The sequence below is a fragment of the Solanum dulcamara genome, chromosome 5 (assembly GCF_947179165.1).
Source record: "Solanum dulcamara chromosome 5, daSolDulc1.2, whole genome shotgun sequence".
Classification (NCBI taxonomy): Eukaryota; Viridiplantae; Streptophyta; class Magnoliopsida; order Solanales; family Solanaceae; genus Solanum; species Solanum dulcamara.
The window spans coordinates 28,978,769-28,993,330 of NC_077241.1; the positions used below are offsets into that span (position 1 = coordinate 28,978,769).

At 37.8% G+C, this 14,562-nt stretch overlaps 1 pseudogene; it reads left to right on the top strand.

The window, feature by feature from the left end:
• The first annotated feature begins 13,720 nt into the window (after nt 1–13,720).
• Nucleotides 13,721–13,840, top strand: LOC129891007 (5S ribosomal RNA; annotated as a pseudogene).
• Nucleotides 13,841–14,562: the final 722 nt, after the last annotated feature.

The window sequence follows — 14,562 nt, forward strand, 5'->3', positions numbered from 1 at the left end:
TATTAAATTAAATTGAAGAGTTTTTTCATGAATTCTCCTATTTTAATTTCTAGGGTTCATGATGTAAATTATGAGTATTTTGATTTATACTTCTAGAGGATATTATCTATATGAATTATGTATGGGCTGATATAAAGTTTATGATCATGCATATTTTTGAGTTAATTTCATAATTTTTAAGTCAATTAATCATGCATCCATGTTATACCCAAATTTCAAGTACAAGCTATGGTCATGAATTTTCAAAGTATGAATTATGACTATGTATTTCCATTATGATCATTAATTATAAGTATGTCTGAAATTATAGAATTACATGCAAGTTATGAAGTAAGGTGACTTAGGATCCTATGTGGTGACCTAAGGTCTAAGTATATGAATTATACAAATATGATTGTAATGAAGAAAGGGAAAATTCTCACATTACAAATATGTTATGAAAATGAGATACTCTATGATTTCAAGTCTATAATCATGACTATGATATATGATATTATGATTTTATGTTATGTATGTATTCCGTGGAATTTGACTTAGCACTGAATGTGGACTTGAGGTGGGGGCTCAAAGCAAAGGGTCCTTATATAAAGTCTCTTGTCTCATAACTATGTGCCACCATAGGAACAAAGGGATTAGAGGTGAATACCCCAAATCTTTAAGAGGTGAGTACCCAAAATATCAAGGCTTGGAGGTGAGTACCCAAGTCTAAGAACTAGAGGTGAGTAGCCGGTACATACGATCGCTTAGTGGATCCACTTAGGCATGTAGGAGTCTACCTTGGCAAAGTAGCCTCCTTCTTCTCGATATGGGTATCATCGGATTCCATGTTATAGCTCGCATGGTCTTATTATCGGTTATGGTTCATATCCCACATATGTATGATCTCTTAAGTACGTTATGATTTCAAATTTATATTTTTAAATGCTTTGGTCAATATGATTTTCTTATGAGTTTATGTATTCCATCTTATCATGTGTTTTACTTAACCTTTGCATTCCCTGATTTACGTTGCATATCACGCCCTCATACTTAGTACATTCCAACATACTAATGCATACTTTTTGCCTACATTGTCTCATAATATAGGGATTTGAGGTTGAAGATCCTTATCTTCCACGTAACTAGTAGGCGTTCCTATTCCAAGGAGTTTTGGTTAGTCCTCATTGACCGGGGACTAGTTTCAAGTTACTTATTGTTTTCTTGTCAAAATACTTTTGCTTATGTTGTGTATTGAGGGTGAGCTAAGGACATGTCTTAGCCCCCGCCCTTACTCATGTTTAGAGGCATCTCATTGGATATATGTTTGAGTCTATGTTGTCATATCCAAGGTAGATGAGAATACCCAAGACTTTTTTGATGAGTTGTACAAGATCTTGATATTATGGGAGTGTCTTCGAAGGAGAAGGAGGAATAGAGGCCTACCAACTCAGGGGTTTCGCTCAAGTTTGGTATAACTAGAAAACCAAAAGAGTGGAAGAGGCCCCATATGTTGGGAAAATTTCAAGGTTGTCTTTCTTGATCACTTCTTCCCACTTGAGTTGAGAGAGGCGAAGGTGTAGTTTAGAAACCTCAATCAAAGAAACATGAGTGTGGGAGTATTCCCTCAAGTTCATAAAGTTGTCCAAGTATGATCCATACTTGGTAGCCGACTCTCGTGCTCGAATGAATAAGTTTATTTCGAGTGTATCGAACTTGGTGATGAAATAATGTCGAACTGATATACTCATCAAGGAGATGGATATTTCTAGGCTCATGACTTATGCCAAGCAAATTGAAGGGGAGAAGCTTAAGGAGGGGAAGGTAAGGGAGTCCTAGAGGGCTCGGTATGAAGGTGGGTTTTCTCATTCAAAATCTGATAGCGGTAATGGCCATTTCCAACAAGGCCAAAAGTTTTAAGGCCAAGGTACTTCACAAGCTCTAGGTCAAAGATTTGATAAGGATAGGGCCTCTAACCCTAAGGCACAAGGTAGTGTGAGTGGATCTACTCTTCTTAAGTGTACCAATTGTGGGACAAATCACAGAGGTAAATTTTTGGTTGGTACGGGTGCATGCTTTGGATGCGGTAAGATGGGGCCCAAGATCTCTGAATTCCCTAACAAGGGGAGAGAAGGGTGTCCTCAAGGTCAAATTACTCAAGGTGGACAAGCTCCACAAGGTGGTGGTCCGAGCCAAAATAGGTTATATGCCCTTAAAGTTAAGAAAGAGGTTGAGGTGTCTCTTAATGTAGTTATAGGTATGTTGAAAGTCTTTGATTTTGATATTTATGCATTGTTAGATCCGGGTGCTACTCTATCATTTGTTACTCTTTATCTTGCTATGAGATTCATTGTTAGTCCTAAGATCTTGCTAGAGCCTTTTTCTGTCTATACTCTTGTTGGTGATTCGGTTATAGCTAAAAGAGTCTATAGAAATTTCCCAATTTTAGTTTTTCATAAAATCACCTCAGTTGATCTTGTAGAGCTTCATATGACTGATTTCGATGCTATTATGTGTATGGATTGGCTTCATGTATGTTATGCTTCTATATGTTGTAAAACTCGTGTGGTTAAGTTTTAGTTTCCAAATGAGCTAGTCCTAGAATGGAAAGGTAGTAATTCCATATTAAAGTGTCAATTTATCTCATGCCTTAAAGCTCAAAAAATGATTTCCAAAGGTTGTATCTACCATCTAGTTCAGGTTAGAGATATCCAACCTAGAGTAAGTTCCAGTTGTTAATGAGTTTTTAAAAGTTTTTCCAAATGATCTCCAAGGCATTCCACCTAAAAGGGAAATAGACATTGGTATTAATATCCTCCCTAATACTCAGCCTATCTCTATTCATCCTTACCGAATGGCCCCAATAGAATTGAAAGAGATAAACGACCAGTTGAAGGATTTACTAGATAAGGGTTTCATTCGATCGAGTATCTCTCGATAGGGTGCTCTGGTTCTCTTTGTTAGAAAGAAGGATGGTTCTCTCTGTATGTGTATTGACTATCGACAATTGAACTAGGTCACAATTGAGAATAAGTACCCCATTCCAAGGATTGATGATTTATTCGATCAACTTCAAGGAGCGAGCCACTTTTCAAAGATTGATCTTCGATTAGGTTACCATCAACTCTGAGTAAGGGAATGTGACATTTCAAAAATAGCTTTCAAAACTCAGCATGGTCATATTAAATTCTTGGTTATGTTTTTTGGACTAATGAATGCCCCTATAGCTTTTATGGACTTGATGAACAGGGTGTTCATACAATACTTAGTTATGTTCGTTATTGTGTTCATTAATGATATTTTAATCTACTCTCGGAGTAAGAAAAAGCATGCTGATCATTTGAGAATTGTGTTGCAAATTCTCAAGGACCGTCAATTGTATGCAAAATTTAGTAAATGTAAATTTTGGTTATTGTCAGTTGCTTTCCTAGGTCATATCGTTTCTAGTTAAGGAACTATGGTTGATCCACAGAAGAATGAGGCGGTTAAGAATTGGCCTAGACCTTGTCTCTTTCTGGTATTTAGAGTTTATTAGGCTTAGCGGATTATTATAGATGGTTTGTGGAAGGTTTGTCTTCCATTACATCACCCTTGACTACTTTTACTCAAAAGAAGGTTAAATTCCAATGGTCCTTATGAGAAAAGCTTTCAAGAGTTAAAGGATAGGCTTAATCCCGCTCGGATGTTGACTTTACTGGAAGGTTCCGATGGATTCATTGTGTATTGTGATGCTTCAAGAGTTGATCTATGTTGTGTTCTAATGTAGAATGGTAAAGTAATAGCCTATGCTTTAAGGCAATTTAAGGTGTATGAAAAGAACTACCCCACCCATGACTTGGACTTAGCGTCAGTAGTATTTGCTTAGAAATTATGAAGAAACTACTTGTATAGTGTCCATGTAGATGTTTTCACCGATCACAAGAGTTTGCAATATGTTTTCACCCAAAAGGAATTGAATCTTCGGCAAAGGAGATTGCTTGAATTGTTAAAGAATTATGACATGAATGTGCTATACCATCCAGGTAAGATGTGGTTGCCGAAGCTCTTAGTAAATTGTCCATGAATAGTGTTGCCCATATTGAGGATGAAAAGAAAGAGTTAGTACGGGATGTGCATAGATTAGACCCTTTGGGAGTTTGATTGGTAGATTCCAAGGATGGTAGTGTTATTTTGCAAAATTGTTTTAAATCATCTCTTGTGGTGAATGCTAAGGAAAAATAAGATAGTGATACTTCTTTGGTTGGATTAAAGAAAGCAGTTGCCAAAAAAGCCATTAAGGCTTTCTACCAAGAGGGAGATGGTGTTTTGAGATATCAAGGCCGATTATGTGTTCCCAAAGTATATGCCTTGAGAGATATGATATTGTCCGAGGCTCATAGTTTATGATATTCTATTCAACTAGGTTCCACAAAGATGTATCGAGATTTGAGGGAAGTGTATTAGTGGAATGGCATGAAAAGGAATATTTTGTAGTTTGTGGCTAAGTGTCCAAATTGTCAATGGAGTGAAAGTTGAGCATCAAAAACCATGAGGCTTGGCTCAAGACATCGAGATTCCTACGTGAAAGTGGGAAGCCTTGAATATGGACTTCATTACTGATTTGCCTCGCACTCATAAGCAACTGACTCTATTTAGGTGATTGTTGACCGAATGACTAAGTCGGCTCATTTTCTTTCTATTAAGACTTTATATTCAGCCGAGGACTATGCTATATTATATATCTGAGAGGTAGTTAAGCTTTAAGATATTCCATTCTCTATCATTTCGGATCAAGGTACTCAGTTCACATCTCAGTTTTGGAGATCTTTCCAAAGGGGTCTTGGTACCTGAGTGAAGCTTAGTATAGGTTTTCACCCTCAAAGAGATGGATAGGCCAAGTGTACCATTTAGTCTCTAGAGAACATGTTGAGAGCATGCATCTTTTATTTTAAAGAAAATTGGGATGATTATTTCCCATTGATCGAGTTTTCCTATAATAGCAGTTATCACTCCAACATGGAGATGGCTCTTTTGAGGCTTTGTATAGTTGGAGGTATAGATCCCCTATCGAATGGTTTTAAGGTTGGGAAAGTTGCTTTGATAGGACCAAAGTTGATATTTGGGGCTATGGAGAAGGTTAGACTCATTAGAGAAAGATTAAAGATGGCTCAAACCCGATAAAAGTCCTATTCGGATGTGAGGAGAAGAGAACTTGAATTTGAGGTTTATGATTAAGTTTATTTGAAAATTTCACCCATGAAGGGTGTAATGCGCTTTGGTAAGAAATGGAAGCTAATTCCTTGCTATGTTGGCCCGTATCAGATTTTGAGGCGGATTGGTAAGGTGGTTTATGAGTTATACTTGCTTTCAAATTTAGCATTGGTGCATCCGGTGTTTAATGTGCCTTAGTTGAGGAAGTTTGTTGGTGATACTAGCTCTATTATGCCATTGGATATCATTTAGGTGAAAGAGAGTCTTTCATATGAGGAGGTTCCGATTAACATCTTAGACCGGCAAGTTAGAAAGTTAAGAAATAAGGAAATAACTTCAGTTAAAGTGTTATGTAGGGACCAAGAGATAGAGGGTGCTACATGGGAGGCTGAAGCCGATATGATATCCAGATATCCTCATCTATTTCCCTTTGTGTATAGTTGAGGTATTTAGTTCCTTCATGACCCTTTCTGTCATGACTCAACCCCGTAGGACGTGATAGATGCCCGAACTGGGCACTCATGTATATCCCTACTATCTGTAAGTCAATCTATCCCCTGTTTAAGTTATAGCACATCAACAGGCAGGATAACATATAATCCGACGAGGCTTATCATAGGAACCACTGTACATACATGCATATACAACCCATATACAAGCCACAAACATGTCCACAGACCTCTAAGAATAAGAACAGTAACATAAGGCAGGATAGGGGCCCTACCGTACTCATGAAAAAATAAATATATACATCTAAAGTTAATACCAAAATTAGGCTCCGTCATAATGAAGCACTTCTGAACTACTGAGTGGAACTCCTACACTGACAGATACCAAAAGTATGTATATGTACCTGCGGGTATGAATACAGCCCTCCAAAGAAACGAGTGTCAGTATGACATATGTACTGAGTATGTAAAGCATAGACATCATAAGGAGATTGCAGTTGGCATAGGGATGCAGGAGGCAACTATAACATTTAACCATTTACCGTACTCGCATCGTATAAAAAAAAGTCATACATATTACCATCACGTACTGTGCCCGTCCCGTTAGTGGACTCGATGTACCATCTACATCATTCTGTTATCATAAGCACATACATATTATTAGCATTGTGGAATGTACAGCCCGATCCATACATATAGTAAGTACATACCGAGAAATGTACGGCCCGATCTGCACATCATATAATAATGCGAGGAACGTTCGGTCTGATCCACATATCATATATTAATGCCAAGGAACGTTCGGCCCGATCCACGTATCATATAGTAATGCCGAGGAATGTTCGACCTGATCCACATATCATATACCATACCGAGCCTTTATGGGACTCGGTGTCATCATATCATCATATACCATACCCAGCTCTTTATGGGAATCGTAGTCATCATATCATCATATACTGTACCCGGCCCTTTATGGGACTTGATGTCATAATTATCATATACCTTACTAGGCCCTTTATAGGACTCGGTGAAAGATGTATTACAGTATACACGAATCAAGTAGTGAGTAACCATATACAATCTAAATCATTATTAGAGACTCAACAATGTAAGAAGATTAAGCTATCGTCTGAGGACCAAAATAGAAGTGTAGCCATCTCGAGTGCCTTCTAAATGCCATTGAGGCCTATATCACTTAGGATCTCGGGAAACCTAGACATGTACTAAAGTAATACTAACAGTTCATAGAATCAGGGATACCCGTCGTCACATAGTCCTTAGGACTAGGTGCTTATGCATCCAGTACTTCTCAACCTATGGAGTTCAAGGAAAGTAGTTCAACTGTCACACCCCGATCTCAACAGGGTGTTATGGGCACCCGACCCCATGCTTGGAGCCGAGCGAACCCGCTGCTTCATAGAACATACTTAATCTCTTAGACTTTTACATCAACAAGAAATGAAAAACATAACCAAGCTTCGTGAATTATTTTTTTCCAAAATCTATCATCCCATAAAACTCATAACATACAACATAATAACATATCGGCTGGTGACGCCGCTTACAAATATGACACTCTATACCCACAACTCTGTCTGCAAAGTCTCTAACTTCGAACGAAACATCATAGCGCATAAACTCTGACTCGGCAGCACTCCAGAACAAGTGGAGTTGCCAGCCCCGCTGGAACATCTTCTATAGTAGCTTCTACTTGTCTGGGTGTACCTGCGTGGCACGAAACGCAGCCCCCAAAGAAAAGGGGGTCAGTACGAGTAATGTACTGAGTATGTAAGGCATGAAAATCAGCATAACAAAGAACATAAGGTATGAACAACCATATCATAGAATCATAGAACATATAGTGAGATAAGAGAGTAACCTGTACATATGAGTGCCCTTTTAGGCCGGATGCCATGCATGCTTGTCTTATCATATAAAACATATCTTTTTCATATGCATAGAAAATAGAAGTCATATCACCGAACAATGTGTCTATAGCGCCACATATACACCTCTCCATATCCCCCATATACATATACATATACATATACATATAGACAGCATGCACGAGAGCCCAACGAAAGTCGTGTATTTATCGGAGTGACGGAAAGTCGGCAACCTCCGATTGTATTATAGACTAACCATGGTCGCTTTGTCTCACCTTGAAGGAACAATTATTATAGGATGAGACTATTAACGAAAGATAATATTAAGAGAACGTAGAATAAGGTCACAATCTTATAAGGCGTCAAATCGTATACATATGCACATATGACCAATTTTCAAGACTCGTAGAATAGTCGGAATGAGCTATGATTCACAAATCAAGATAAGAGTCATGTCAAGTACCTTTCGAAAATTACCATGGATTATATCAACATAAAACTTTTGGAATCATATACACGTATTTAAGCACGAGAAAAATATCTTTTGGAAACTCAAGAAAATTGACCATCCTAGTGGCTCTACGAATAGGACTTCCTTGAAATTGTACAAAATGACATATACTTGTTTCATAAAAATCATGCCAAAAGAAAGTGTAGCTCTATATACTTATGTCAAAACATGCCAAGATAAAGAAGAGTAAACATTACATATATGAAGCCGTTCTTATCATAGCCATCATAGACATATTCTTATCCTCGACATCATCAATGTCGTTGTAAAACATATCTATCGTTACTATCATAAAAGCTTGTAATACTATAAACCTTTGTCTTGGAAAGCTATAGACATTTTGGAAAACATTGACGGGTTATAGAAAAAGTAGTCATTCCCTTGGGACCATTGACACCTAACTTTTGGAAACAAAAAAAAAATATGGAAGAACTTATGAAACCATAACATCGGGATCATGCCTTGAAAAAAAAGGGTAAGCCTCACATACTTATGCTAAAGACATGCCAAAAGGAATTCTGGACTTTACATACTTATAACAAATACATGCCAAAAGAAGAGAAAGTATAAGCTTTACATACTTATGACAAAGACATGCCAAAAGAAAGAAAGGTTCGCTTTACGTACCTGTGTCGTGCCTTACTAGCTACGCTTATGTCCAACTTGTTTTTCTACATTCAAGAGATTTGACATAGTCATTAGATTCATCACCATATACTTGTCTCAATCCTTCAAACAAATTAATTTCCAATCTGCCAAAATTTCGGCAGCATCTCCCCTATAAATACACCATCCCCGAGATTTCAACTCGGCCACCATGTCAACAACCATATCAACAACAACAACCAGCAGTATATATACAATCAAATCACCTCAACTTTACACAACACAAGCTCGAAACAACTAGCATAAACTACGATACCAAAATAGAGTTTTTAACCTTTATTTCATAAAATCTTTAACCATACCAAACGGGGGTTCGTGTGGCTGCAACCAGCAGAAACCACACCCCTTTTAAAATACTTTAAAGCCCAGCAACATACAATCCAACCAGCTGCACCCGCAGCGCCTCAACGACCATACACTACGCGACTTCGATTTAGCTACTACGACTTTAATTTAGTAGTTTCCAACATCATACCTCCTTATACATTTTTTTCTGATTCCAGACATATTTAGGATACTTAATACACCTCATAACAACATCATAAACTCCAATTTGAAAGGAGAGACCTTACCTTTACCGAAACTCTCCAAAACTTGCCTCGGAAGCTCTCCTAGCGCGGCTAAAACTTTGGGGCTGTTTAGTAACATTTTTGGGATGCTACAAACCATATATTTACGTTACCAATACCTTCATAACATCTTGGTACACATTAGATAATTAATTCACGAAGCAAAATCGGACACTTACCTTTTTTTTTTTCCTTTGGCCGAACCCATTCTTCCTCTAGCTTCAAGTTTCTCTTCTCTTCTTCCTCTTGAATTTTCTAGAACTCTCTTGGGATAAGAATGGCTCTAATGAGTCATAAGACACACATATATATATATATATTTAAATATCTTCCATCACTTATCCCTTATTTGAAAATAAGTCCCTCAATTATGAATATAGACAAATGACCCCTTTTCCATTTTTTTTCTAGAACCTTCTTTAGCAAATAAAGATGGCTTAATTGCCTTGCCATGTACACTTTGGTTCATATATACTCATCACATGGTCATAAAAGAGTAGGGCCCACATACACCTCTTACATGAATTTTCTTGAACACTTTGTGAAATTTCCGTTTTACCCCTAGCCTTCCACAATATTACCATAGGCCACTTTGCAAATTTTCTTTTTGCCCTTAGCCTTTCCCAATATTTCCACACTACTAATGTTCATAAATAATATTCATAACCAACTTGTATATAAAAAAAATTGGAAGATGGTCATTTCCTTCACTTTACAACGGTTACTTTAAAATATCCAACCGTATAAAATACGGGATATAACATCAACTTACTACAAGAGTTTGACATTCAAAAGTGAATAAGAGATACGGATTATATTTAGGAATTAAAAGTGGAGTTACCCCGAAGCTCGTTTCACATTTTACTTACAATTAAGATATGCCAAAAGAAGAGAAAGAATAAGTTTTACCTAGTTTCTACTTTTCCTCAAGGAGTCATCATTTACATATATCGTACCCGGCCCGTCATGGGCTTGATATCATAACCTTATTATTGCATTACCTTACCATCATATAACCACACTTATGTCAAAGATATATCAAGAGGAAAGAAGGGTAGCTCTGCGTACTTATGCCAAAACATGCCAAGAGAACGGACATAACTTCACATACTTACTACTCTCCATCATATAGAAGCCTTGAGAGGCAATAACTCAACTAGTATAGGAATTCTACCATCGAGAAGTGAATAAGACTTATGAGTCATACTTGGGGTTCTATGAATGGAATTATCCTCATATTTCGTATATCAATCACTTAAGGCTAAGACATGCCAAAAGAAAAGAAAGGGTAAGCTTCACATACCTCTTACGGATTACTCTTACATGTTCGCCTCGTCGTCTCTTGAACCTATTTAACATGAAAGTAATACTAAGGTTAATAACCTTTCACTTTCCAATTTCCAACTCTACACCCAAGTACTCATAGGAGTTATTTCCTTATCCATTACCCTCGACTAGTTTGTTACTAGTTCCAAATCTATCGAAAATCGAGCAGCATCTCCCCTATAACTTCAACATTCCTGAGATTTCAACTCGGCAAAAATATCAACAACCATACCACCAACAACAACCAGCAGCATATTTACAAGTAAATCACTTCAACCTTACACAATAAAAGCTCCAAACTACGATACGAAAATAGAGTTTTTTAATCTTTATTTCGCAAAATCTTTAACCATATCAAACGGAGAGTCGTATGGATACAACCAGAAGAACCCACACCCTTTTTAAAACACTTTAAATCCCTACAACATGCAACCCAACCAGATGCACACCCAGCACCACAACGACAACCCACTACTCGACTTCGATTTAGCTATAACCACTTCAATTTAGTTTATTTCTAACGTCAAGCATCCTTATACAATTTTTCCACTTCCAACTTTATTTAAGACATGTAATATACCTCATAGAAACATCATAAACTCAAATTTGAAAGGGAAGCCCTTACCTTTCCCAAAACTCGTCAAACTCGTCAAAACTTGCCTCAGAAGTAACTTTAGCGCGCCTAAAATTTTGTGGCTGTTTGCTAACGTTTTGGGCTGCTACAAAGCATAAATTTTAGTTACTAAAACCTTCATAACATCATGGTGCACCCTAGATAATTAATTCACCAAGCAAAATCGAAGAACTCACCTTTTGTTTCCCTAAAACTGTAGCTCTCTCTCTCTAGCTTCAAGTTTTCTCTTCTCTTCTTTTCTTGAATCTATTTTTGATAAAGATGAAGCTTAAAGGATAAGGATGAATTAAATTTATCAAACATATATATATATATATATATATATATAAGACACCTTAAGGAGTGACACGTGTCAACCCCTAAGTGGTAACACATGTCAAGCCCTAAGTGGTGACACGTGTCAAGCTCTCATTGGGCCAACACATCCATTCCTCCAATCATGGGCTGCCACATGGCATGTTGGGGCCCACACCCTTTAGTCCAACTACTACCACATGGCACTCCCAGCTGCTGCCATGTGGCACTCTCCCTACTGCCACGTGACACTTTCTTTTTCCCCTCGTGGGGTTCATAATCTCATCCTCTTTTATGAACCTATGTAATCCTTGATACATAAGCTTGGTATGTACTCCAGTAGCTTAAGTATGTAAGATTTCCAAGTTGGAAGCTTATGTAAATAAGTCGAGTCCTATGACTCATTGTTTGGTCTCCAACTTCTTTCAGATTCTTCTAACTCTATTTCCAATCTTCTCTACTATGGGGTATCGCATTCTCCTTTGGTTAGAGTTGTTTGATAGCGTTATAGATTATTTGGCTCACATAGTACTCTTAAGAAGCTTAATAGTTCTTAAGAAATCTTAAGAAGCTTTAAGAAACTTTAGGAAACCTTAAGAAACTTAAGAGGCTTACGATCTTTCCAAGAAAATTAAGAGGCTTTCAAGAGACTTAAGAACGCGTTCCAAGGTAAAAAAGTACGGGTTGTAACATCCTTCCCCCCTTTAGAACATTCGTCCTTGAATGTGAACCAAAACCTTCCTCAATATCTTATACAGACTATATAGAGAGTTTCTTTGTTCCATTGCAATAACTTATACTTTCATCGAGCTAAGTACCAAAGGTTGGGATTACCTGTAGCGTAAGGAGTAGGTATGGATACTTGTGTTTCATTTCCTCCTCTGTTTCCCAGGTCATCTCTTCACGATTTTTATTTCGCCATAATACCTTGACGGAAGCTACGTCCTTAGTTTACAATCTTCTACTTTGCTAATCAAGGATAGTGATAGGTTGCTTCTCACAGGATAACTCCTCTGTGACCTGGATACCCTCTATGGGATATACCCAGGTTGGATTACCAAGATACTTGCAAAGCATTGATACATGGAAGACTGGATGTACCGCTTTATTTGCTGGTAAGTCCAGCTCATAGGCAACCTTGCCTATTCGATGGAGGATCTGATAAGGTCAATGCATCTCAGACTAAGGTCCTCTTTCTTGTTGGCTCTCATCACTTTCTCTGTGGGAGAAGCTTTCGAGAGTGCTTAATTATAACTTGAAACCTTAGAGATCGACGTCGATTATCCGTTTATGACTTCTATCGACTTTGTGCTGCTAATAATCTCTCCCAAATAAACTTCACCTTCTATACTGCCTATTGAACCACGTCTGGGCTTATTAGTCATGTTTTACTAACACCAAACCAACTAATTGGCGACCTACACTGTCTGCCATATAAAGTCTCATATAGGGCCACCTAGATACTAGAATGATAGTTAATATCATAAGTACTCTTGATAGGTGGTAGGCAATAGATTGCATTACCTTTGGGGTCAACCATATAGGCCGCAACATATCGTCTACCGTGTAGCTACCAAGCTTAGTCTATCCATCAGTCTGAGGGTAAAATGGTGTATGAAGACCTATCTGTCTTCCCAATCTCTTTGTAGAATGATCTTCGGTAGTTAACTATAACTTGGGCTTTTTCATCTGGGAAAATAGGTATGGGGACTCCGTAAGGTCCTACCACCCTCTTAACTATAATTTTACACAATCTTGACTGGACAGGTAGTCCTTGATTGAAGAAACATGGGCTGATATTGTTAATCTGCGGATAACATTCTATATAGAATTATCTGTCCAAGGAGTGAAAGTCAGTCTTGTAGCCAAGGTCGTATTGTGGAATCTTTGACCTCGTATATTAATTCTTGTCTTCTTTAGATGACATCAACTGGTACCCTCACCTTTTGGGTTTTGCTTTTTTCCCATCAAAGTTGGCTACCAAGTTGTGCTGAAGTCCCCTCATACAATGACCTGTATAGCCATTCCGTGGTTTGCCTTATCATTAGCTGGTATTATGTTGAAGAACTTTGGCATACAAGTGCGCCATCTGTTAGTAATCGGCTAATCCTGCTTGTTTTTCTTAAGCTCTTTTACAATTCCCTTATCGTAACTTATAACACTCTAGGTACATAATCTCATGTCGTTGCTTCACCACTAGTTCAAATTCTCCCATCTCATATGATCATAACAGCACTAACGCACTGGATCCCACTAGAATTCCAAAGTTAAATGTGCTTGGGCGAGAGTAGTACTAGGATGGGTGACCCTCCTGTGAAGTCCTCGTGTCATGTTCCATTGCCATTCTTGCAATAATGTGTGAAGGCACTTATCTTAGCCCAAGATTTACCTTAGCATTTTCTTGCTAGTCTTCATGTTTTGCCTTGCCCTCTCTTTTTCTCTCTTACAATCGGTGTAGGGGTAGATCTTTAATTCAACCATAACTGTGTCCTTTTTGGCCATTTGATTTAACTTTTCTTCGTATTCCTCTATAAAATCTCCAAAATATCATAACTCATTTTCATCATGTACTCCTCCGCTTGGTCTTATGCTGTATATAACTATTCGTAGGTTGCACAACTACTCTTATACCACTGGTATGAGGTAAATGCAGTCTTTTCATCTCTCGTCCCATCTTGCTTTACATATCAACTTCACACTAGGACTTGCTCGTGCTAACGCTATTTTATCCTACTTCTTTATTTTCTTCCTTTACATACTCCTTGGTATCATCATTTCCTACCGTAGGAGATTTTTTATTCTCCTTGATACTTGTATGTCTCGATATCAGCGACTAATGACGTTGTTCCTATATCTTAATCTTTACTCAAACACAACCCTACTACCCTTTTCGCAGCCCTTAGTTTGCTCAGTCCTACTCTCTTATTGTATTCACCCCTTTTTGCTAGGCACCCATAATTCTTCGCACGGTCTCAGATACCGCGGCTTCTATCTATTTATTATTGGCCTTAAGCTCTTGCTAACTCGTGCCAGTATGGGATCTCACTTGAAATTTAAG